The sequence below is a fragment of the Dermacentor andersoni genome, chromosome 8 (genome assembly GCF_023375885.2).
Source record: "Dermacentor andersoni chromosome 8, qqDerAnde1_hic_scaffold, whole genome shotgun sequence".
NCBI lineage: Eukaryota > Metazoa > Arthropoda > Arachnida > Ixodida > Ixodidae > Dermacentor > Dermacentor andersoni.
The window spans coordinates 119,463,075-119,489,973 of NC_092821.1; the positions used below are offsets into that span (position 1 = coordinate 119,463,075).

Below are 26,899 nucleotides of genomic sequence, written 5' to 3' on the forward strand. Positions count from 1 at the left end.
CCAGAAGGCTGCCCCACAATGTTTCTACCAGTCTATTCGTGGTCCGCGAACACCATCACAAAAATGTATTGTAAAATGTCTGCATACGTGTTAACATACGAAATGTGAGGCCATAGATCCGCAGTCCGTACATAAATAACGTGTAGACATCATAGAAAACACGTATATAACTCGTCTACACACTGCCATGGAGTAGACGTCAGTAAGCTTCTCTCTGCTTTTGGCAGACCGCAACGATGACGACGACTATGATGATGATAACGAGGAGGAGGATGTTGATGAAACGTCCTGCGTATATAGAGTATGGGAAGTGCCGTGCACATGGAGTTACTTATCGCATCAGGAAACAGACTTCAACTTTTGACAATGAGATCACACCACCAATTGTTCCACGGAACAATGCTATGTATGTTTAGGCGCCACCCCTGGCTTTCCCTTCCATTGCCGAAACATGCCATTAACGCAACAAGAGCACCTGTAGCCGTGCCAACGTTGCTGACGTCATTGGTGTAGGCGTCGGGAAAGATAGAACTCGAAGTGTGTAGCGTGTACCATGTACACATTTGAGCCTGCACTTAGACTACTGTCACTGAGCATGTGCTGGTGGGCTATTAAGCAGGTTAAGCGCCTACGTGCTTGTCTCGTGTCTCCCTTCTTCGTGTGTTGTTTTATTCGGCGCCGTCTTTGTAATTAGACTAATGTGGCTGTACCATGTATACATTTGGAGGGGGGTGCTGCACTTACACTAACGCCACATCACTGTACCAGAAAGAAAGGGCATGTCGGCTGCTATTTTAGCTCGCGGTGTAGTCATGATTCGGCGTACAGTTACGACCGTATGGTTGTTACGAAACTAGCGCTGAAGTCAGAACTTAAAGCATCATGCGTCATCCGTGCAAGCAGAGTTGTTCGCCAACTCAATCGTAAGCGTTGCTTCCACGCTCACCCAAGCATGGAGAAAATTGGGACAAAACAGACAAATAAACAAACCTGCAAACAAAGGGAGAGAGAGAGCTTTATTTATCCCATCTTAAAGGAAAAGGGGCGTCGAGAAGAAGGCGAGAGAGGTAAGTTCGCGGGATTGGCGACACTATAATCTTAATAGTCTTACATTAGACGACAGCCGCTTCGAGAAGGCGATGCTACATACGCATGCAAGGTCGTGTCAACTCCCTTCTCAGAAACAAGCAAGCAAACAAACAAACAAAAAACTACACGTCTTGGCCTGCTTCTTGTGTGGCGTCTGCAACGAAACGTCCAAGGTTGCGCGTGCTGATGCCTTGTTTGTACAGAAACGCGAGAAAGAAAAGAAACAAAAGCATTTACTTCTTTTGTGGTTTTCCGCACTGTAATCTTGCGTCTGCGCTTTTATCCACTTGTTTTGCGAGCGACAAAGGCGAATTCCAGAAAAATAATGCTCCCATTTTATTCCAACAGCTCGCACAACTCAACCAACACGCGCACGCACGCACGCACATATACATTAGCGTGCATAATAAAAATCATACATATCTTTATTTTGTTTCTCGCGTCCTTCCCGGGTACAAGACACGCAAAGAGACCAGCCGCGCTACAAATGTGCGCACACCATAGCATTTTCTTTTTATCTGGAACTTATCAAACGCAAAGCCTTGCACTTGGCGTCGCGGCTGCTGCGAGACCTCGTAGGTTTGTACAATGCACACGTGTACGGCATTTGCGAGTGAACCAAGCTTCCCACGAATGCTTGGCGTTGGCACGGTGGCCTGGTGATTATTTGTCGCAACTCTGTGTGAAACAGGAGTGCCGACTTGTTGAAATGAACCGGAAGATGGAGTGGGAATATAACCGGGGAAATTGGAGGGTTCTTCACTGAAGCGCCACTCAATAGTCAAAACAAGAGAGGGACGATAGGAGGGCAAAAACGATTAACCGGACTTCGTGCAGTTGGCTTCCCCGGACGTAGAGAGGGAGGAGTTAAGGTGAGACAGACAGACAGACAGACAGACAGACAGACAGACAGACAGACAGACAGACAGACAGACAGACAGACAGACAGACAGACGGACGGACGGACGGACGGACGGACGGACGGACGGACGGACGGACGGACAGGGCGAAAGTACCGAAGCCTAGAAAAGCGTAGCCCATTCGGAGTGCTGTGGCAACGTAGTCTTTATTATTTCACATTCTTCGCGAGCAAAAATGGATAAAATGTAGAAAAGACAGTGCGCGCCCTGTTCGATTTGACATCATGTAAATGAATTCAGACAGTCTGTAGGCCCCATGTTGACCGCTTTGCCTTCTGGTACGTTTGAGCTTTCGGCCTTTCGGTCTTCAGATGTACTGTCTATAGGCGAAAGTCACATAGGCTTTTTTTATTACGATGGGCATTATACGGACACTAAAGACTAATTTTCGCCGTCGCCGTCGCCGTGACGTTCCGCATAAAGTCCGAGTGCGCTGAGATAGCGCCTCGTGCGCCGTATGCCGCGGGTGGGAGGGAAGGCGTGAGAAGGTGAGCCTGGAAAGATGGTGGGCTAGCGCGCACACGCGGCCCGTGTCTTGAAGGTAGTCTACGCAGGACATATAGCCGACCGCGGGATCTTTCCCGCGGTCTTGATCGCAAACGCGGCCTCGAGCTAAGCGGCGGAAAGCCATCTGGGCAACCTGGAGTGGGCCAGACTATGTTCCGCGTTCCAAGCAGGCTGTTGAGCCGCCATCTTGCTTTCACAACAGAAGCTATATTCCAGGCGACTCAATAGCCAGCGAAGGATATGGCCTGCATCGTTCTTGGCTTTGGTGGTGCCTTCGCGACGCTGTCATCTTTGCCGACTCGGAGCGGAATCGGAATGAGGTTTAAGATGGCCGCTGTCCGCTTTCTTGCCCATCATTCATAGGCGTCTATACGGCAAGTACTGAAGCACACTCGTGGATCGAATTGGAATTTTCGGTGCTATATATACGCCCGTGGCTCAGCTATAGTGGGTATGGCGTTGCGCTGCTGTGCACGATGTCGCGAGTTCGATCCCCTGCAGTGGCGGCGGCGTTCCGAGCGGAGTGGAATGGGGAAAAAAAAGAGAAAAACACTCACGTGTACATTTTACGCGCACCTTAAAGGGTCCCAAGTAGTCAAAATTATTCCAGAGCCATCCATTATTGTGCGATTCCTGGACGTTATTGATTTCTTCTGTCGTCTTGGCCGTGCGTCACGTGTCAGACGTAAAAAGAGCCATACCGCTTGTACAAGGCCTCCCACCTTCTAAGAAGGGCTTTCGCGGTGTTTTACAGTCGTGGCTCATCCGTGTCATTACCTCCGGGAGCTGCACCCCGGCGACAACAAACAACGCAATCCTGGTTGTCCACAGAGCGAAGGCCATTAGAATCCCGTCCCCTTTTTATATATATATATATACAGAAAACTCCTGTTGTTCTCAGGGGGCGCGAGCTGTGCTCGAACAATTAAAACGCATCTGCGTTTCAGGGGGGCGCGCGCGTTACGTTTTCTCTGGCTGCGTGTCCTGGCAAGCAGTCGTGTACACGGGCTCCAGGAACGAAGAGACCGGTGACGTCACGCGAATCCGCGAGGTTATAATACATCCAGCTTATCCTTACGTGGCCCGTGCAGCGCGGCGGCGTGCGCGCGGGCCCGAGAGAAGCCAGCGCAGTGACCGATAATGGGCGACCCGCGCGAGATCACCCGCGCGTAAACTTCACGGCACGGCTCGTTCTGGGAACGTCGCGCAATTAACGGCGTCCGTGACCGCCTCGAAGACAGACGCCGAGAGAGGGCGCGCGCTTATCACGTGTGGTGAGTGAGGAGGAAGAAATTATCTTTTTTTTTTTTTCTGTTCGCGAAGAACAATGGAGGTGACGTCGGTGTGGAGCTCTGGTGCACGTGCCCGCGAGCTTCTTCTCTCCAGAACCCTCTATTGAATTAACGAGAGTTGGGAAGAGGGGGAGGGGGCAGGGTCTTCGGCGCTCTTCGCAATAGAGAAAGACGTCACAGAATGAAGTTGCCGTAATAAGTGTTGTCTGTATAGACCACTTGCGTAGACCGCTACGCGTCCTCATATCCGGACTTGTCGATTTGACTGTATAATATAGGATTCGCGCATACATACTGTCTATGTAGCGGATTCGTCCTCCTCGGACACATGCGTCCACTATCGTTGACGTCGGCTTTCGTAATTTTCAATACTAAACAAAAAAGCGATGAGATATAAAGAAAAGCAAATTTCTGCTGCAACGCAGAGCTATCGGTGCATGTGGCTGCAGTATACTGTATATCGAGCGTTTGTGCATTTTCCTGCCAGCGCTTTTTGAGAAGATGCGTACTTCGTGCGAGGTGCGTTGCTGCTCCGAAACCGACAGCGAAAGAATGAACCTGTAGCACGTATCGAATGCCACGAGATGATGTGAAAATCCAGGATGAAAAGTGATGCGTATAACCAATCGTCAGGTGATATTAAACCTGCATCTATATATGTTTAAACAAAAGACGCGTTCTTTGTCTGAACAAAGTGGAGAAATGTGCTCTTTGGCCTCGCACATGGAATTGCTGCTCCGCGTATGTAGGTCTGTGTAAACGGAAGCCCTTTGCCATGGTTTGTAAAAAAATATTTAAGATTTCATCGAAGCGCTTCAAGGAGACTTGTCGGTTAAAAACAATAAAAGAATCGTGCATATATCTAAAACATCTATAAAATACTTAAAAAACTGTCCCGTTTAAAAGGTTCATCGAGCAGGCAATCAACTCTGTAAACAACATATTGCACAGCTTGAAGAGCTGGCACATATACCTGTGCCAGCTATTCAAGCAATTAACTTTTGGGCTTGTAAGGGACCACTTGACAATAAGAACCGCCTATAGAAGTCATTTTGTCCCTATAAGATTAGGTAGGTTGTGAGGAGGTCATATACACAGTGAGTTTTGCATAGCCTGCACAGTCAGCGGGTGTTAACTATTGACTATTGTAGATAACTCTGTTGTGATTTACCTACTCAGTTGTAGTCCGTATACTCTGTTAAGGTCCGCTATACGCTGTAGTAGTGGTGTATTCAGAGACGGCCAAACGGTTTAGCCGCAAGTCTTTGCAGATGTTTAGTCGACGAAAAGAGGCGACAAGTCTAACAACCGTCTATGATAGACATCCAGTAGACCTCACGGAAAAACGTATATATACATAGACTTTCTAAACAAATTTCGGAGAGGCAAGCTCTCTGGCTATTAGACGTCAGTCGAGGCTGTGTACGCAGTGCTTTCGCTGATTCGTAACGGGCCAAAATTTAACAAGAATAGCCTTACTGTAGAGGGCCACGGATGTAAGGCCTCGGTGCCACCCTTATATATCTGTTCTCCAGCTTTGGGTACGTGCTCGACCTGTAAGTACGCTTGCTAAACTATAGTTTAAGTTCGTCTATAACCTGTATTAAAACCAGTTTTCAATATACCCATCTGATTTTTAATTTTTTTCCCCCAAATCCTCCCTTTTTTAGACTGCATATTTCAATCGTTTTGAAAACGTATTCATGACTGTATTGTCTTGATCTATAGATCCACGGGCATTAGCAAATATATATGACCGCTTTCTGAGGGTTTGGTGGCCTCAGTGGATATTTCGCGGCTTCTATATAAAACCTTCATTTCGTTTCGGGAAATGCGGATGCTAAGCGGTTCTTATCTCTTTTGTGCCACCTGATTTCCTCCTTCCGCCTTATACGCTCTCTTATATTATCTCTCCCTCTCCTTTTATCCCACGCCTTCCTCTGCTGGCCGCTGTTCAGGTCTCAATGGATAAAGTCCAAGAGTTACAATGCCAGCCAGTGGCAACCACCTATCTTCATATTCCTCAACGATCGAGTTGCAATATAAACAACCACTCACCGTGCTACTACGACTTATTTTTTACGACTCGTTGCTGTAGATTCGTCTGTGCGATTACCCTGTTACTATGGTAACGTTGCGTCTAGGGCATGACCTCACCAGGTACTATTCCGGAATTATTAACGTGAACCCGCATATCTCTTAAAAAAAAAACAGCGAAGTACGACAGAACACCAGCAAGAAATAGCCAAGGCGGGCTTGGCCGCTCATAGATGCCGGGACAGCTGGATTGGTATATCCAAGAATTCACAGTATGCATATATTTGTTTATTTGTTTGTTTGCTCGTTTGTTTCATTGCGCCCTCCAGACTCCCAGAAAATAGAAAATGAAAGAAAACAGCATGTCTCAGAAATAAAGCACACTGAACGCCAAAGGTGGTGACATACAAGTAAATGGCACTACACACACACAAGAAAAACATAACGAGGTAAAAGGAAACAAACGTGAAAATAGCACATAATAGATAAACGAAAAACAATCAAAAGGATGAACTGCTGCTAAGCGATTCGCGGAATCTGTAAGGATGAGTAATATTGGCGGGTGGGGCGGGTAAATGATTCCAGCGACGCCAAGCTTTCGGTAGAAATGATTGGGAATGTATGTATTAAGGTACTTCCTCGAGCAATACGAACGTTGTAATGCTGATCGAGCCAAGGAGATATAAAAAATTATGGGGTTTTTACATGCCAAAACCACTTTCTGATTATGAGGCACGCCGTAGTGGGGGGACTCCGGAAATTTCGACCACCTGGGGTTCTTTAACGAGCACCTAAATCCAAGTACACGGGTGTTTTCGCCCCCCCCCTCCCCCCCCCATCGATATGCGGCCGCCGTGGCCGGGATTCTATCCCGCGACCTCGTGCTCAGCAGCCCAACACCATAGCCACTGAGCAACCACGGCGGGTACAAGGAGAAATGAAAGACGCAGGTTGTATTCAGGTCGATTCGAGCACGTGATTGCGGTAAATTGATATCGCGTTATCTCAAGTGATAAGGTATCTTAAATTTGAAAATAAATACAAGGAAAATGAAGGACCTGCAAGATTGTGTTTATCAATAGATAACTGTGCATCGTGGCACACGTTCCTCCGTCCCCTTCCGAGCTCCTGAAAATAAGTTTGAAGTTGTATTGATTAAAACAGTAATAAGGTGCATCTCGCAATAGCGAACGGTACTGATACTGTGGGTGGTTCGAGGCCTACACGCCGCATAACTGCATGTTTAAGCAAGCGCAGTCTATGAGCGAAGATGAAATAAGTAGGCAGGACAGCTTCGCGAAGCGCCTTCAAGCCAATGGATGACCTCGTGCGTGCCAGGAGAGGGAAGAAGAGGAGGAGAGGAAATAAGTTTCGCAATGAATGGTCGGTCAGACTGACCGCCATTTTTTCCCCCTATGTATTTACATTTTGGCGCCCAGTGTACCCACACGCTGTAGAATAAGTTACGCCCTTTCTCACTTTTAAGCTTGTAAACTACTTTACAGTGCAACTAAGCTTGCATATCTTGGGTGAACATGGCAACACATACGCGGGACAATGAGCTAACGAAGTGACGATCGGCGACTGTTCCGTCACCTCCTTAGCACGTGTATACCGTGCCTTTGTTGCCCCGTTCACCCAAGATGGCGACAAGCCAACTTGCCAAACTGTCAGTTTTGTTAAGTGTTTCGCGCCTGACGACGTTCATGTTAAATTAGGTACGCAATGGGAGCCGGTGGACAGGTTCAAGTCAGAGGATTGAAAAAATAAAATTTAAAAAAAAACATAGAAAAGATAAGGATGGTGGTTCCTAGGTTGTACGGATCAGGCCGTTGCGCATGCTTCTGACAGTATAGCATACTCGGCTGAATATCGTCTCCACCTCTAAAGCCTCTGCTTAAGCGTTTCATTGTCATGCGCCGTCCGCGGCATGGCGCGGACTCTTCTTTGTGGCTTGACATCGGCGACTATCCATCGAGCGGCCGTGGCTCAACACGCGTCGAGTTCCCTGTTAGACACATCAAAAGTGCGTGAAGTCGGCCCATAATGATATAAAGAAACACGTGACAAGTGACGGGATCGAACCTCTGTCATCCAGCTATAGCCCAACGCTCAAACCGTTGGGCCACGATCGCACGCACTGTTGTCGCGTCCCGAGGTCGCTCTTCGAAACGTCTGGCGCGTGCACCACGAGACAGTTCCTCTCATTATTCCCTAGTGAATGCTAGCGCTTCGAGACCATGTGTCAGACTGCCCTGCCTTCAGGATCGGCCCACGTTTTTCGTCAGGCGGATGCCTACAAAGTGTGGGAGGTCCGCCGACAATGCTATCGCATTAAAAAAAAAGAAAAAGAAGAAGAACGCGATACTACACTGGAGAAATAGCGAGATCTTACAGCCTCCACTAGCCGTACAGAGTTTCCTACAAAAATTACCAGGGGAAAAAGCGGCGCTGCGATCACTCGGTTACCGTGGGAACGATGGTTAGCGACCCGGAAGTGTCTAATCTCCGTGCTCCTGGATTCGCGCGCAGTCGCGGTGGCCACAATTACGCTTTATCTTCCTAAATTTTCAAGCACTCGTGGCTTACTAAACGCAGCAAGGCCATTGGTCTCTGCCTAAATGTGTAACCATTGTAAGTTGTTTGTAAAGACGCAATTTAGTTTTGTTGAAAACGATCGCTTTGCAATGTCACGAAGCCGTTTGTGGCGAGAAGGACGAAATTTAGGCAAATACGCGACACTTACCACCAATCATTTATTCATTTTGCCCTCAAGAGCATGCAGCTTTACAGAGAGGGGTGGAGGGCAGACATGTGTGCAACCGAAAGCAGGCGAGCTGTTCTGTAAGAGTCCACCTAGTGGACATGCCCATTTCTTCTGCTGTTGAACTTCTGATTGGCAGGGCTGGGCTGCGCGTCCGCAGCAACCAGGTGCCACAGCCAATCAGCACTTCAGCAGCAGACGAAATGGACGTGTCCATTAGGTGGACTCTTACAGAATACCTCTACAGAACAAAAAATGGCAAATGTACATAGCCACTCAAAGATTTCAAATGCAATACATGCTTGCCACTCTCGTAGAGGGAAGCGCCAGAGGAAATTAAAAGAAAAGCTTTCTTTGCCTCTTCCCTCGTGCTGGCTGGCTGCTGGGCTGTCTTGCCGAATTTGTGACAACATGGCCTCACTAGGTACATGTGCAACAAAGTATGTGACCGAACAGACGACTGAGGTCACTGGGTATGTGCAACTGGGGATGCACCGTCTGGGCATGTATGCGAACATTCCTGCAGCCGATCACCCAGAATTGGTACACGTGCAACTGGGTAGGGGTCCGGATAGGCAAGCTGAACAAGAGAGCGGGAAGTGCAAGAAGTCGGCATCAAAATCCATGCCGGGTGTGGAGCCAGAAGTAAACGGAACAAAAATGGGACCTTCATACTGAGCGAGGTGCCTTGATACGTAGAAGTGAACAAGGAGGAGAAGGGAAGCGAAGACACTTCCTGCAGGCAAGTCATTCTTAACGCGAGAGACCTGAGGTGTGCAATATGTCGTGACTAGCGTCCACGACTACTCCTGCAGCCTCGCAGTGACTTCATCGCATAAAGGTCGAGCGACCATCTGGCCCTATGACTAAAGCTCGCCGTTCGCCCCCGGAGAGCTTCCGTCCTCGAGTTCGCACTTTCTCGTGTGTCATTTTGGAGACTGAAGAACAAAGGGAATGACGTGCACGAGATAATCGTCGTCGTTGGCGCGCCAGTCGCGTGCTGGCTCAGTGAGAGAGAGAGAGAGAGAGAGAGAGAGAGAACGCAGCTGGCGTGTGAACTTGGCTACGTGCTTGGCTTTTGGCACGCGACGTATGTACGTCTTATCGTCTGCGTCTGTAATTGACTCGCGCGCGGCGTATACAAAGGGCGAGCTGGCTAAATCCCGGCGGTGGTACGTAATGCGTAGGCCTCGTACCTGTGTAGTGCGGCTTATCTATAGACGACATATTGACTACGTCTTATATACGTCTCGTGTATATACAAGAGGCATACATGCATGCTGATCACGAGTGTATGTGGAGCGTATAAACATGCTTTCTTGCCCCGGAAGCAAGGCAGCTTTTTCTTTCCTTCGGCACTGTGATGGTGTACGCGTTGTTGAGGGAGGATAGAGTCATAGAGTACCGTATTATTCATTTATAGTCCGAGTAGTAGACGTAATGTTTAGTGGTCCGCATTATAGAGGCACGGTGTGACGTAGGTTTCCGATATTTTTTAAAAGACAAGTAGGCTTATTATGGCTGCTTCATATGCTTTGCTTCATATGGATACGCCAGAGTAACACAGATAGATAGATAGATAGTTAGATAGATAGATAGATAGATAGATAGATAGATAGATAGATAGATAGATAGATAGATAGATAGATAGATAGATAGATAGATAGACAGACAGACAGACAGACAGACAGACAGACAGACAGACAGACAGACAGACAGACAGACAGACAGACAGACAGACAGACAGACAGACAGACAGACAGATAGATAGATAGATAGATAGATAGATAGATAGATAGATAGATAGATAGATAGATAGATAGATAGATAGATAGAACAATAGGTGCATTATATTTTACAGAGATAAATAGACTTCTTAACGACACGTCTGCAAATCTATGGATTACACTAGAATAGTCGTCAAGTGCAAGAGAGTTACGTCTTTTGTCCCAGCCTTTATACTTCCTATAGTCAAAAAAGAAAGTCTACAGGAAGATCAAAGTAGACTGCTTGAAGTCTCCAGGCAGTCTATAGATATTGAAAAATTTATTTTGCCAAGAAATTAACACGGGTCGCGTTGGACGCACGTTAACGCAACGGAACGCGCCAATTTGTGTGACTCACCGCGGAAGCGAGCGTGTGGCTCTTTGTTACAGCGCGGTCTCGATGACGCACAGGTGGAGTGACGTCGTCGCGTCTTTCGCGAGACCGCCGCTGATGACGTGACGAGGGGCAGCACAGAATCTCACGTCCGACGCGCAGGCCGGCTTAAAGGTGCGTGGCGCTGCGTGTCGGAACTCCCCGCTCTTTTGGCGCATCGTTGCTACTGCCTTGAATTAAGAGAGATTACTTGGTAGATAACAGTATATATGAAACTGGAGACACTTATTGTTCGGTGGTACGAGTCATAGAATTACAATGAGGGACGTCTTGGCGTTAATCCATGCGGCGAAGATGCGTGCGCTCGAAGGACCCGCATTAAAGCATTTGGAGACGTTAAAACTTTCAAAGCGCTACCGTTCCCGACTGTAACGTTCGCGGTGTTTGTACGGAAGAAAATTTCACCAGTGACCCCTGGGGCATTAGTGCGTAAAAAGAGACTTGGCCAAGCGTAAGAATCATCTTAAAGCAGTACGTGGACGTCAAAGCTTTATCATTTACAATGTGTTCCGCCTGAAACAAAGGACACGACATTACGTGTTGTATAGCACGATGCAGAATCCTCTAAAGCCAGCCTGATTTTCATTACGTCGTTTTCTCTGCCGTAATATTTCCGGTTTTAGGAAGCCAAAATTAATTGGCTAAGATGATGTCGCGATCGAGCTCCTAGTTAACAAAGCAAGGTCAAAGCGAAAAGTGCTGTGCTGAGTCGCGGGGTTCCCGAAGGGAGAGCTTTCACTTCACATTTCGCTCCGAAAATCTCCCAGCTAGCCACCTAGCTCGCATTTTTCATGTCCCAAACGTTCGTCGCCCCTCTGCCCTCCCATGCCTGTCACTTTCACGCTCTTGACCTTGATGCAATAATTCTTTTTTTTTTTTCTGCATCAGACCACGTTGGATTGCAAAATTGAAACTGCCTTAACAATTTTGACTGTTTAGTCAATCTTGGGCTTCGGCGTCTCGGGCCGCAGTTTGTCGTCTCGCGAGCCAGACCGTAAATATATCGGAGGTGGCTTTGGATTAATTTCAATATGCAGTTCTTTAACGAACGTCTAATCGTGTAGGCGAACGAGTGCATGCACACAGAAAGAAATAGTTGAGAAAAAATTGTAAACTCTCTGACGCAATACTCTCACTTTGTTGGTGCCGCCAGCTGAAGCTGATGGTTGAAACTACGTTAACAATGCACTGCTCAGGCGTGCAGAAAGGTACCAGCGCCACCAACCCCAAGTTACCCCTTGCGAAAACCGGGCAATCGTACTCTTGACACACTGTAAGGTAATTTACATCCTTACAAGTGAATAAGGGTCTAACACGGCCTATGAGTTACACCATTATACTTTTTGCCCCCTTACAAGTGAATAAGGGTGTAAATCGGCCTATAACTCACACCATTACGCCGAAGGGTGTAATGGCGTGGCTTGAAGGCCGATTTACACCCTTATATATTTTACACCTTAAATATATATATATATATATATATATATATATATATATATATATATATTATACATCACGTTTAAGGGTGTAAATTATTTTACAGTGCAGCATGAAAAAATTACACAGATCACATACACTGTGGGATATTGGTGTACGCTAAGCTCTCATCAGCCAGCAAAGCAAAACGGTGCATTAGGACGAGAGACCCGCTGCAGATTTTCAGTGAGCATTCAGCACCATTGGTGGACCTTGCAGAGTAAGAGTAACTATTTAGTAAGCGTTGAAACGTGTGGAATTAGACACGACGTGCTCGACCTTCTAGAAAGGTGACACAGTTCTACACAACGTTTATAGAAAAAAGTATCCATAAACGTTGGTGCTACAGTACGATGAGAGACCCGCATCGAATGATGATGATCATGACGATGAGGTTGAAAACATGACACCTGCATGACGTGGTTAAAACATGGCATCTACCCGCAGTGGGTGGTGGGGACAGGAATTGGGCGATTGTACGCTCAGGTAACCCTTTAATGACGAATGTTGCCTTCAGGCAGCATAGCAGAAAGAAAGTTTTTAGTCCTTAGTTTTGATATTGAGTACGCACTTTCGGTATAAATATGTTCGGCCAACACTGAATTACACCCAACAAGCATCGTTTGTTGGTTTAGAGCAAGAACAGAGGACGACGACGATGATGCTGTCTCCAAGGGCCTTAACACATGCAGGCTCGGGGGGATTGGCCAAGAGTCGGGCAGACTTCAGATATGTGTTAGCGGAATAAATTTAACAACAAATAATTTTGACCTCTAAATAAAAGCGAGTAAAATACGATGATGTGTGCATATATGTGTTACTCGCGGGAAATTAAAAAAAAAAAAGCAGTTGGAAGTCAGCGCTCGTCTTCGACGTTTCCTATCTTTTTCCCGAAGTGCGCTGTAATTCACATACGTTCACAGGAGATGCTTCATCGTAGGATAGGCGCCTGTGTTGCCTGTCCGGCATGTTGTGCTGACGGTACCCGAGTCGTTTTCTTGCGTGCCAATGCGACTCGCCCGTGCCCACCTTCTGGCGAGTACGTCCTCCGTAAGCTTTGCTCCACCCGTCGCCTTATGAATGAGGACTTGCACTCCACTTGATAGCCCTTCGAACAGCGGTTAGCTGGAACTGTTGAATAAAGGTCTCTCTCTCCTGCCTTGTTGGGATAGGCCAAAGAAAGCTCCGCTCTGAAATGGGCGTCCCCCCCTCTAGCGGTGGAATGCGCTGTACCATTCAAAGCGAAATCTTCACTCCGCATTCCTTGCGCCGCAGGGAAGACCAGGAAATGTTCGTACACAGCACACACAGGATGTTCACGCTAGCGGGAGCTGTTCGTAGTACAGCCTCTAAGGACCTTGAATGAATGAATGAAAGAATTAACCGTTATTTGAAGCAGTGACTTATCAGTCGAGGTGGGAGGGTCCCTTATTCCAGGAAACCTCTAAAGAAATTAAGGAAGACGCGTCAACTGAAGCGCTCAGAGCGGCTGTCCTACAACAGGTCTTCTGGTTTGAGAACGCGGCGCGCTGTAATCGACAGAGGGCGCCACCCCCGTCACTCGGACTCGGCCTTGGGGCGCTAAACGACGTTGGGCCGAGTTCTCCACGCGTTCATTGCGGGGCGACGCTTGCGGCTCATTGCCGGAAGAGGAGCGCGTATCTTGGTACAACGTTGCTATTACACCACAGAAGCTCGAGCAATGAAGGAACGTTGCTGGAGGATAAATGTAATAGCCATCTGGTTGTTGTAAGCAATGGACCAACACGGCGCTTTCTTCGCAACGAGGACACGAAGGAGTGTCTCTTACGAAGCGCATCATTCTCGCACGTGTTGTTTCCGTTGTTGTTGTCGCCTCTTGCGAAGACGCACGAACGTTTGAAAAAAAAAATGAGAAGGAAAGTGCGTGCCCCCGCGCGACATCGCGCGACACGCTACGTCATCGTCGAAGCGACAGGGATGGCGGAATTGGCAGGACGGAAGGTCTGGCATCGCACCGTATATGCTGACTGCTGGGACCACTGAATGCCGTTAACGAAGGTCACGCGTGTGGGGTGGGGGTATATTGTTGCCAGACGTGGGTCAGAACACCCAACGACCTACCAGGATTTGAACTCAGGGGAGAGGGTACGGGGAGGGGGGCTTCACCGTGGCTTCACCAAAGTTCACAAGGTTCGTCACGCTACCTGCCAGTGCTTGTAAAACAATTAGCCGTTTATAGGGAGCATAACGAGAGAGAGAGAGAGAGAGAGAGAGAGAAGGGGGTTATTTAATTATTCCAGAAGAGGTTTGCCTGGTGGCATGCCTATAAAGAAAAAAGGAGTACCTACTTATATAGTAGGTACTCTACTATAGAATTCCTGGTATAGGTGTACTATAGGGCGTTTATAAAGGTTACTCCTAGAAGGAGTAGCCTAGTTGGCCACTCCAGATGGGAACGATGAAAAAAAAATGAAATGATATGCACGGTGCGCGTCACACGACACACATTATACGCAATACACACCGCAACGAGCTAAAGTATCTCGTTGAGACCGCAGCGAAATGAGGCTATGCGAAGAATGAGTGGCCGGGCAGAAACAATAAACTTTGCTAATACTACTGGTTAGTTGGCCAATTAAATTTAAGAATTAGCTTGTTGGTCATCCCCTTTCCTACATACATACATACATACATACATACATACATACATACATACATACATAATACATACATACAAACATACATACATACATACAATTAAATGAGCAGCCAACACAGAGAGGACAGACTAGGACGAAGGAATATATTTACATGATGCACCATGGGGTAATAAATAAATAAATAAATAAATAAATAAATAAATAAATAAATAAATAAATAATTAATAATAGCGGCTATGTCAACGTGAAAAACCATGGTTTGCTTGTCACTTCAGCGAAGTGCTTGCGTCGGCGTGTCCCCGCGAGCTGCCGATGCATACGAAGACCTTACGGCCCGCCACAAAGGGCCGTAAGGTCCTCGTCGCTGGCGCAGAGATAGACGTCTCGGACGTGCTAGGAGAACACAAGACGGCATGCGTACAAACAATGGGTTATAGACATAAACGGGACGGAAGCTCGAGAGGAAACACCGCGGACGAAGAATAATGGCATTGTGAACACAGAAGTCGAGTTATACACATACAGACACGGCCGTGCGATAAAGACGTATGGCAGGCGGAGGGCATGCAAATGCTGTTATTGTGCTTTATTCCGACACGAGAACGCGCCGTATACGGTCGCACCCAACGGCTACCGGTATGGCTCCAAGCATGGATCCCGACGTGGCTCCAGGCGACCCTGTTGCAGAGAGAGAGAGAGAGAGAGAGAGAGAGAGAGAGATGCGTTTAGAGTAAAATTGAGAGTAAAGCCCCTCAAGCGTGCATGCGAACTCAAGGTTGCCTGACAAGCGCACCGTATTGACGCGCTTTTAACGGGACACTTATCGTTAAAGAGGGATAAATTTAGACCGGGGAAGTTTCACTTCGAAACTCGACTTTCATTCGCCTCGGGGGAAAAGGCAGATTAAAGGTTATTTTCTTTTAGCTGCCTCAAACTAACCTTAAACTTCTAACACCGTTGCGTTGTCTTTTGTTTCCTTTGTTCTTTTGTTTTCTTTTGTTTAGTCTTTCTTTCCAATCATGGAATTCAGTGTTACTTTCACGGTGTTGAATTGTTCTGCCTTTTAAATTTGTTAGTGCTAAGGATTTATCAATTTGAAGCTGTAATTTGCATTTCCATCCTTCGTTTATTGGTAAAGTTAATACGATTATGTTAATACGACCCCAAGAACGGGGTTGACAGTATCAAATAAATAAATAAATAAATAAATAAATAAATAAATAAATAAATAAATGTATTTACTGATTTCACGTCTTGTCACTGCACGTTGTTTTACTTAAACGATTACCGTTATCATGCCCGGAAGGTCCCAATCCTGTTTCCAACTACGGGACCTCCTTCTGTAATACACCTTTTGTAATTCCTAGTTCTATACTGACATAAAAATTCGTACTAAGCGGGGGCGAAAAGAAGAATGAGAAACGAGGTCAAACTTTTCTTTCTTGAATGTCGTGCCAGAACCTCAGCTCCCGTATACGTCCGTGTGACGACACGGATTTTAATCTTTTTCCTGCAGGAGTGTGCGATTTGGCTAGTCTCGTCATGTTTCATCCTTTTAAAAGAACGTGCGGCCGCTGTAGGGTCAAACTTCTCTCCTTAACCGAACACCGCACTGCACGTACATCTGATGACCCGCAGTGCCCGGGTTTCATTAAACTGACTTTGCTGTTGTGTTTCAGACAACTGAAAGCAGTAATCCATCATTTGCAAGCGCCTCAGTTATTTCGACGTCCAATCGCGAACAGTATTACATGCATGCGCCGAATAACGTATGTAAGTCTTACCTTTTTGTTTTGCCAAACGTACCATGCGCGAACTTCATATTTAACTTTCTCTAGAAATGAGAAACTATTCGTTATTCGATTCGATCTTCGGACGTCGTTTCTTTCGAATAATTCGTACGCGATTCGATTCAGACGTTTCGCCATTCGAACATGCCTATTTGTAAAGCATTATGGCTCGGCTTCGCCCTTTACCTGTCTCTCCCCTTTGATCTAGTGCGGAGCAAGCAGCATGCTGGAGGCAGGCTCTTCCGGCCCAACATCTCCTCCTTTCTCTTCCGTAAGAACACCATCTATCTTTGTATGTGCTACGATTCCTGCAGGAATAACGGGACCAGACAGGGTTGAATAATGAGGCTGCAGTTCGGTCTGGCGCTTCCAACCGCCTTCGCAAGGTCAAATTACCAATCTCAACTTCCCAAGCACAACTTGTCAAGCTCGCGGGTAGCATTTCGAGTGCGGCTCGCTCATCGGTCATCATCGTTAAGAGAGAAAAGTGGACAAACGTGACGAAGAGAGGCACAAAGAAGACACATGCACCGTGCTGTTGCACTTTCGACAAAACGTTTGTTTTACCGGCTAGACAGGCTTTTAATACTGATCTCCGGAACAACACAAGAAAACCCGTGAACAGATGCCGCTTCTCATGTCGCTATATCGCAGTGGCGGTGGTTTAGAAGGAAGCGTCAGCTCCTTTTCGCACAAAGCAGCAGCAGAAGCTCAGCTTACGCAATCTTTAAAGGCGTGCGTTTGTGTTCTTTGTAACTTTGCCTACAGTGCGAGCAAAGACAGACCGGACACTATACATGATAAAGACGACACGACGTTCTCCAGTCTGTCGATTTCTGCGCGCACGCGCTGTGCATACGGGTACAGGTGTGAGCGTATGTCGGACTCGACCAACTATAACTATACGTGACTTGTTCGTGCCTCTCTCCTTGCGAGATCGCGCCATCTCGCGCGCGCTAACAATTATGCAAAAAATAAAGTCGCGAGGCCGACACGTGCCCGACACGTCGGATTGCGGGCTGCAAGGGTTCGCGGCCCTCCGAAATTCTAATCAGCTGGGGCAGACTCGGTCGGCACGCAACTGCCGTATGTAGTATACAGTCAACGGTGGAAGCACGCCGCAAGCTACACGCGGCATCGCTTGGGCTCCCGCAAAGCGTTATACCCATATGGACCAACGTGTTTGCGTAAGGCGTGGCCTCCGCGATCAGCTCCGGCGGCGCGCCGTTGGAGCTGATCGCGGAGGCCACGCGTAAGGCGAGCAGCCATATGTGTATGGACGCGAGAGGGTGTGTGTGTGTAATGACAGCAGCAAGACGACCGGTATACAGGGCGCGCGAGCGCGGTGTCAGCAGGATTCATTCATTCATTCATTCATTCATTCATTCATTCATTCATTCATTCATTCATTCATTCATTCATTCATTCATTCATTCATTCATTATATGCTGCGGCCGATCGCTGCGCCGGTTTATACGACCTGCCGATGGATTGGGCGCGCAAGGGAGAGAAACTCGGAGTGTGACGGCGACGTCATCATCGACAACGTCTTGCAGACCTTTTAAACAGCGCCATATACCCGTGGGCGCCGCCATATTGGTTCACATCAGAGTTGGGCATGTTGAGGAAAGAAAGTAACCGATTGCGTTTATAATTACTTAATTTGAAAAAAAAAATATAAGTGGTTACAGTTGCAATTACTGTCCCCAGGAAAGTAAGTAATTACTCAAAAGCCAATCGATTACTTGTACACTACTTTCCTCCGAACTTTTATAAACATTGTATTGATACAGAGCGAAGAACCACGGGCTGGCCCGGCACATTCAGTGCGTCCCCTGCAGCCCCTCATACATTGCCTACCTGCCCTAACAACTGTTTTAAAAAAAATTATTCGGGCTTCGCCTCTCGTTTACGTTGTGCTACAGGCGTGCGATGACGCTCCATGCACGGTATAGTGACTGAATCATTAACCGCGTCTTTACGCTGCCATAAATCAAGGTGGTATCAAAAACCTTCGAGACCGGCTCTGTTTTGAAGGAAGTAAGTTATTTACGTGCAAACACTCTCAGTATACATCAACAGTGACGCTGAAAACTCGCTCGAGGAAGAGAAAGACAGGGAAATACAGGGAGGTTATCCAGTTTGTTCGATGTGCTCTATAGCGGTGTTTGATATATATATATGCAGGAAAGAGACGACGAACTTTCTGGAAGACTTATTTTCTAAACGTTTTCGGCTGCGTGGTGGACCAGCCTTCGTTAGAGTACAGTCTCGTCCACCAAGGCTGGCCCATCAGCCGAAAACGTTTAGTAAATAAGCCTTCCAGAAAGTTCGTCGTCTCTTTCCTGCATATGTTACGTCGGGTCCTGCGTGCCAAACTTTGAAGAAACCCCCCTATATATATATATATATATATATATATATATATATATATATATATATATATATACGGATCTTGCGCGTAAGATTGTTGATTACTCAGCATCTGGGTCCTCTGTGAAGCACAGCGCTATAGCTTCGTTGTAGCTGGGAATCGGAGAAGACGCTCCACGGTCGGGCTAACGACAAAGGCGAAAAAAAAAAAGATCGTCCGTGCATACGTGACGTCCTGGCATTGACGTCTTAAGTGACCTTCGCTATATCGAGACATGCGAGGAAACGAGGAAACAAATACGGATCACCTGCGCGTTTTGCCCTGTCTGAAAATGAGCATTCGCGAAGCTGCTGCGGGTCGCAATCCTTGGTGTTCCATACTGTACAGAGTTCTAGCGAAATCAAGGTTCTCAAAGCTGCCTCGCCTGTTACAGTTTGTTTCGTCAATAAAGTAAGTGATTACAACTAATTGATTACCGAAAAAAAAGCGATTGAATTACAGTGAGCGCTACCGAGTAAACAACGTAATCGTTATATTTAATAAAAACGTTATTGATTACGAGTAATTAACTACGTGTAATTCGTTACGCAGAAGAAGTCTAGTTCACGTGACGTATACAGCGCCCGGCATTGAGCTGCCTTTTGATCGACGTTCTCTCGCTTGTATGCAGTGGCCACGGCGGCCCCATGATATATGGCTCAGATGGCCACTATTTCGGAACTGTGGTTAAAGCTGCAGAGACAGTTTAGCATATACCTTTCATGTGTATCCGTTTCCTCTGCATTGCACTCTTACATATACGTATACAAGATTACCGGCTTAATGCGACGAATGTAGCAGCCCGATGTCGTCTGCTTTTACTTTTACCGTTCCTGTTACGGCCATGCGTCTGTTGTCGTTAGTTGCGTATACGATCACCCTCGTTCCGGAATAGGCGTATGTGTGTGCAATTGCGCGCCAAGGAAATTTCTGTTTGCAATCGCCTCCGACCACGGTTGTCTCTACCGACCGCGTCATTCTGTTCGCCTGTGCTGGTCGGACAACTTGGGAATGATCTACTGATTACTTGCAGCGCACACTAATGTGTATTTGCGTGCGCGTGCACAAAAAAAAAAAAAAATATGTTGCGATTAAGTGGCCGATCGCACTCTCTCGCCTGCTGTTTGGTTGTGGGCGCAAATAACTCGCGGTGCCCGCCTGTCGTTCCACTTCGCTGCCGTAGAAAGCGAAGATGCTCGAGTAAGTCGGTCGCGCTTGCTTTGAGGACGAGGTAGAGCTGTCTGGCAGGCTTATCGAAGTTCGACATTTGTGTGATATTTTTTGCTGGCGTTGGCGGTGTAAGGCTGTGCTGTTACAGCAGGTGGCAGTCATTACCGGCAGTCGGTTGCCGGTCATTGGCTATCCAGGGCTGGCGGTTGGGCTTACTGAGCTCGCCTCGCGGAAAGATGCGCCCGACGAACGGTCGTTAAGCACGCGCCCGCACCTTGACCAGCTGAGGCGTATGCTAAGCTCGCGCACGGTCTCATCTCACACGTTCCAAGTAATTTTGTCGCAGTTCCTTGCAGTATAACGACGGAGCTAATTTTCTTTCGGCCGTTCCACATTCTAAGTAGACCGTATGCCAAGCGATCTCCGGAAGTCTCGGCGGAACATTGCTGGAGCGGCCGGCGGTGGCGAGTGCCTTCTATAGTTTCCGATTCTCAAGGCGTGCAACGGAGACGCGCCTGTGGCGTCCTCTGGAGCGTGGTGTGGGCACACTGCTCGATGCGAATCTCGGAGGCCGTGTGCAAAACGCGCACGCACGCACACACACACACACACACACATATATATATATATATATATATATATGGTGAGCAGTTCATGTGCTCTTCAATGGTCCTGCAGTATATATGTATATGTCATGTGGTCTATATTAAAACGACAATGGCAATGACATGCCGGCTAAGAAATGTTGAAAGCCCGTTTGACCTGGGCCGGTCATGAAGGTGGTATAATGTAGCGCACGCTGCTGCGAAGCGTTAGACGCTGCTAGGAAACAGAACTTGGTAGCGTGGGCTCGAATCGACTTACGGGCTTTTTACGTGCTAGAAGCGCGATTTGACTATTTATGTCGTGGAAGCGTCGATCTGTTGTCAGGTAGAAATGATCTCGCACTTAAGAAGGCCTGTTTGCAGTCATGGCAATTGCTGTAGCGCAGGATGCTATGCGTCTGTCATCATTATGCTGCACTTCGTCCCTGTTCGATTATACTGGGCTGTTTCCCAGTAAAGGTGTTACAGTATCCTCTTCTGAGCTAACAAAATCCTAGTGGCACAATAAACTCTATAATCAGTTCTTATTGTTGAGCGATCTTTTACGAACCTGAAAGAAAAAAAAGAACTACTTCCTTGATGACATCCTACGGGCAGAGGCTCACATATTAGAGCCTCCATGTATGTCGACAAAGAGTTTGATCAGATAAATGCGTCTTTTGCTTGCCTGAACACAAACGTACAGATTTAACACCACACAGCGGTCCGCTGCGTTCACTTTCATCCTGGTTTTCGCGCGTTAACTGGCGGCATTTGAAATGCATAGTACGGTACGTTCATTTTCTTTCTCTCGCCGCCGGTGACCATGTAACGGTACGTGTCGCACAAGGTATCGATATGTTCTAAAACCAGTGGTATATAATTACACGTTTGGCATATGTACGTATACTGTCAACTGCGTGTGGATTTACGTTCCACCAGTACACTTTAGCTTATCGCTTCCGGTTTACTTTTGGAAAGGCTCAATGTCGTCGTCCGCGGGGTGGACACCTGGGTCTGAGGAGGGCACGGAACTTGACGTTCGTTTTTGGTGTCCCTTTCACTGAAATTGACTCCCATGTCAGTGCAGGGAAAATGACCCTTAGAACTGGATTGTAAAAAAAGCCTGCCACTTTTCTTTTTTTTTTCTTTCGGGAAGTGTATTATACAGCTTCTCTCGCTGAAAAATAAGAAAGCCCAGATTTGGCGTTCCGACCTTGGAATGCATATAAACGAAACGCTTGGCGGCGGCGGTTGCCGCCAATTTCCGCCCCGTCCCCCTCTCCACTTCTTCCTCCTCTCCCTCGTGCAAGCTCGCCGAGATCTCGCCATCACCACCGAGCACGCATCGTTGAGCCGCCGCAATCGCTGCTCTCCTAATGGCCCGGTACCATTGTCTTTCTTCCTCGCGTGAGCTAGAGAACGCTTGCGTTGTTTGCTTGCCTACCTTTGCCAGCGCGGCTCGAGCTGCCGCAGCGTGTAAGCGGTGATTTCATTTGGAGTTTAACCGCGCGGCGGCATAGTTGCGCAAGACTTTCTTTGACTCAGTTCTGTGAGTATATATACGTAGATATGCGTGTGAGAAGAAAATGGAGGCCCGGGGAAGGGGGGCGGGTAGCGGCGTAGTTGGTACGTACACCAGAAAACGAAGCCCAAACGCACAAGTGCAGCACACACTCGAATGCATGGACAAATAGACACAGAGACCACAACAAGCACTCGCGTCAGCACAACCCAGCATACACAAACGCGCCCGATTGCACACGCACATACATACATACATACATACATACATACATACATACATACATACATACATACATACATACATACATACATACATACATACATACATACATACATACATACATACATACATACATACATACACGCACTTAAGCGTTAGTCGAGGAGCGAGCCTCTAAGCAAGAATTTCCAGATACGATCTTTAGCTCATGCTGGCGTCTTCACGGGGTTTATACTAATCCTCAGCAGTTTAGATGAAGGACCGTTAGAAGCCACTCGTTGCACTGGCGAGTCCACTCGCTCTACCAAGGTTCGTCGAAAATTCGGTAATTCACTTGTCGTGAGCCTTTGTCTTTTACCACATGTACTCGGTGACAGCCTAATAATTAAGTACAAGCTCAGCCCACAAGAGCGCACTGCACCTGTGGCCTCCGTGCCTCGGTGCTCCAAGCCCCGGGGGGTCGTCTGGATATTGAAACAGGCTAGTAGTAGTAGTAGTAGTAGTAGTAGTAGTAGTAGTAGTAGTAGTAGTAGTAGTAGTAGTAGCAGTAGTAGTAGTAGTAGCAGTAGTAGTCGTAGTAGTAGTCGTCGTCGTAGTAGTAGTAGTCGTCGTGGCAGTAGTAGTAGTAGCAGTAGTAGTAGTAGTAGTAGTAGTAGTAGTAGTAGTAGTAGTAGCAGTATTTGTAGTAGTAGTCGTCGTAGTCGTAGTAGTAGTAGTAGTCATCGTGGCAGTAGTAGTAGTATTTGTAATAGCAGTCGTAGTAGTAGTAGTCGTCGTCGTAGTAGTAGTAGTAGTAGTAGTAGCAGTAGTAGTAGTAGTAGTAGTAGTAGTAGTAGTAGTATAGTAGTAGTAGTAGTAGCAGTAGTAGCTGTAGTAGAAGTAGTAGTACTAGTAGTAGTAGTAGTAGTAAACTTTATTGAATAAACGAGCAGGCCAATCTTTCGCCCTGGACGGACGGCGTCCTGCAGTCCAGGTTCGCCTGTTTAAACTAAGTTAGGTATAGATGCCGGGGTTGTGCGTGCCAAAATTAACTGCAATGCAAGTATTAGGCACGCTGTAAGCAGGACCCCGGATTACTGTTGCCCACCTTGGGTTCTTTACGTCCACCTAAATTTAAGTACCCCGAGTTATTAAGGGTGTAAATCAATACACAACTCATAGCCTTACATCCAAAAAGGGTGCGAGAAAGGGGAGTATATACTGATTTACGCCGTTATTTACTTTATAGGATGTAAATTATTTTACAGTGTACCGCGAAACTACAAATGAAACTCCCCATAGGGCTCTCTCAGAAAAAATAAATAACCTTCGCGGCTGAAGAAAAAACAAAGAAAAATCTTACTGGTCTGAGGATGCTTTCTGAGGAATCCTTATGGGGCAACTTTCTTCGCAGCTCTACACTCGGGTGGATGATAATATTTTTTTCCCCTTTCGCGAACCTTGCTCCACCTTGCGGGCTTTCGGAGAACTGCTTTTGTCATGTTAAAAAGATAGTTCCGTCTTTAGCATGCGCGGACGTTCCACATCTGGGAATCAGGAACAGTCAAAGATGTACGAGTTTCCACCGCGACCTTGCTTCTGGTCCTCGTATGTTGCTGGCAGTGCCGGTTCACAGAGGTGTTAAAGCCTTCGCTCGCTTCCCCTCCGAGGTCTTTTTTTTTTCTCGGGCACGGTCCAGCGACATCCAAAAATATGGTAATTAGGTTTGCATTTGCACGAGAAACACACAAAAAAAACGCACACAGAAAACAGCAATTACGTTTTTTGTAATCGCCAAAAATGACGCTCATACCGAGAGAGGAGGAGTAAGGTGTAAGTATGGTGTAAGACTTAAGTGACGTCAGAAAGAAAGAAAGATGTGGGGCGACGCCGTCGTTAAGCTCCCGCCCTATAGCGCCCACACTGACGTCACGGATTTCACAGAATGCGCAACTTCGAGCCACAAGGCAGCGCTATATAGTGGTTGTCCAGGACGACACCGATGACTCGCGCATCGCGCACAAGGACCTTGTCGTACTTTATAAATAAAGTGCAGACGTTCATTGTCTCACTTGACCGTCGGGCAATTATGTGGCCTCTAGACATCGCAAAAAAAAAAAAAAGCAATCTCTTGCCCTACGACGAAGCCACGGCATTCTGCGTCCAAGAATCCAGAAGTTACGACGTATACAGAGATCGCCGGGTATACTAGTCCTTGCGTTTTTGGGGCCCACCGCATTGCATTGCCCAGCGAGGACAGTATAGAATACAAAGCGCCTCCCATGCCTCGAGGTCTTTCCCGAGCGCTTGACCTTGCGCACGTGGAGGCATATTTAAACGTGCACAGTGCGCATAAAAAAAAAAAAAAACGGTCGACGCGCAGTGTCGAGTGCAGCAACGCCCATATACCGGCACTTCCGTATAATGTCGCGCTACGGCCGCTGACGGCCAAGTTTCTTAAACGCGACACGCTTGGTGACCTTCTATAGTCACATTCTCTGCAGCCGGCTATCGCTGTAAGCGTTATAATACCTATTTTACGGCACGGCAATGTCGGTGAAGCTCGCTTCTTGAGCCTCCATTGGCCTCGCATCATCGAGGCCGATGGCGGCGCTGCGAGCGGAGCTACGGTGACGTCAGCAAGGGCACTAGCCCGTATACCAGCCTTTGTCACACGCACGTACGCGCACACACGCTAAAACAAGGTGATGTCACTTTGAGCTATAATTTTAGGCGAGTAATTAACTGTTGAAAAGCCGTTTGTTAATCTTGCCTTCAGAGGTAATTGCCCGCCATTCGAGTTTCTTAATTTTTTTTTGTTCTCCTCCACTGTATATGTAATGGCATCGACGCCGCACCTTGGTCACACCGCGCTCGACAGCTCGTCTATAGAGGGCGCTGGTGAACACATGCTTCTAGGGAGAGTGTTGAGGTATCTGTACAGGAAAAACATTGATTCACGTTGGAGGAAAAGAACTAGGAAGCTCACCAGCAAGTACGCGGCCTGTAGGGTGGGCAACACAGCAACAAGAACGTCAAACTGAAAGTCAGAGAGGCTGAAATAATCTCATGGGTTTCGGCAATGGAAAAGAAACCTTCCATGAGTAACTACTTAAGAGGGAAAAAAAAAACGAAATCAGGAAAAAAACAATTTATGATAACTCAAAGGGAAGCTCATTACTTTTCGAAGCGAGATCGGGATGCCTTAGAACACGCACCTATAAAGCGAGATATAAGAAGGAACAAGAAGCATGTGCTTGCTGCGGTAAACCTAGGCAAACGATGGAGCATGTTTTATTAGAATGTGAAGGCGTCTGCCCAGCGTTCGATTTATGCAGCACTGGCCTCCTTGAAGCCCTTGGGTTCAGCGAGAGCAGGGGAAAAGTAAACATGTCCGCAATATAGAGATTAGTAAGAGCCGATTGGAAGATTGGAGGAAGAAAAGTAGCGAAACGACAAAAAACGGAGACGTAAAAAAGCAAAGTTCGCAATAGGGGATCAGAAAATTTGGTTGTGGGAGTTCATAGTGAATTTTTTTCTTTCTTTTTCTTTTTTAACCTAGGTAGGACATTAGGCAGAATAATAGCAAGAGCTTGGTGGCGCAACCCACCGCCCCGTTCCAAAGGGGACGCTCATAACATACATACATACATACATACATACATACATACATACATACATACATACATACATACATACATACATACACACACGGACATACATACATACATACATACATGCATATATACACATACATACATACATACATACATACATACATACATACATACATACATACATACATACATACATACACACATGCACACATACATACATACATACATACATACATACATACATACATACATACATACATACATACATACATACATACAGCGCTTCTCAACTCTCCTTAGTCGTAACATCACGTGCTCCTACAACAGCGCCGTCGCGAATATGAAACGCGTTATTGGCTTACGGAAGACGCAAACGTATCGTTTTTCAGCGGCGGGACTCGGCACTTGAGAGGTTTGAAGCTGCAGGATGTGGTGGCCCATATATCTCGTGCTTCAGTCCCTCCAATCCAGTGGCGTAGCCAGCGGGTAGCACACTGGGCACGGCGCTATAGAAGCCAACGGCTTGGAAAGAGACGCCGAACTAGTGTTTCTTTTTCCCGCCTAAAGTCACACGGCCACTTAATCTAACGCGGCCACAGCTTAATCTAATGCACGCGCGGCTTAAATATATTTCTCTCGGCACAAACCGCGAAGCGCTGCCACAGTAGCTCTCGCATACCACATTTAGCCTATATAGACGTCAAGGTCTACC

At 47.1% G+C, this 26,899-nt stretch overlaps 1 protein-coding gene across 1 annotated transcript in view; it reads left to right on the plus strand.

The window, feature by feature from the left end:
- The window catches only part of LOC126529098 (diacylglycerol lipase-beta-like), a 63,728-nt gene that overhangs the window by 13,892 nt on the left and 22,937 nt on the right, over positions 1-26,899 (plus strand). The gene's annotated exons all lie outside the window — the stretch shown is intronic.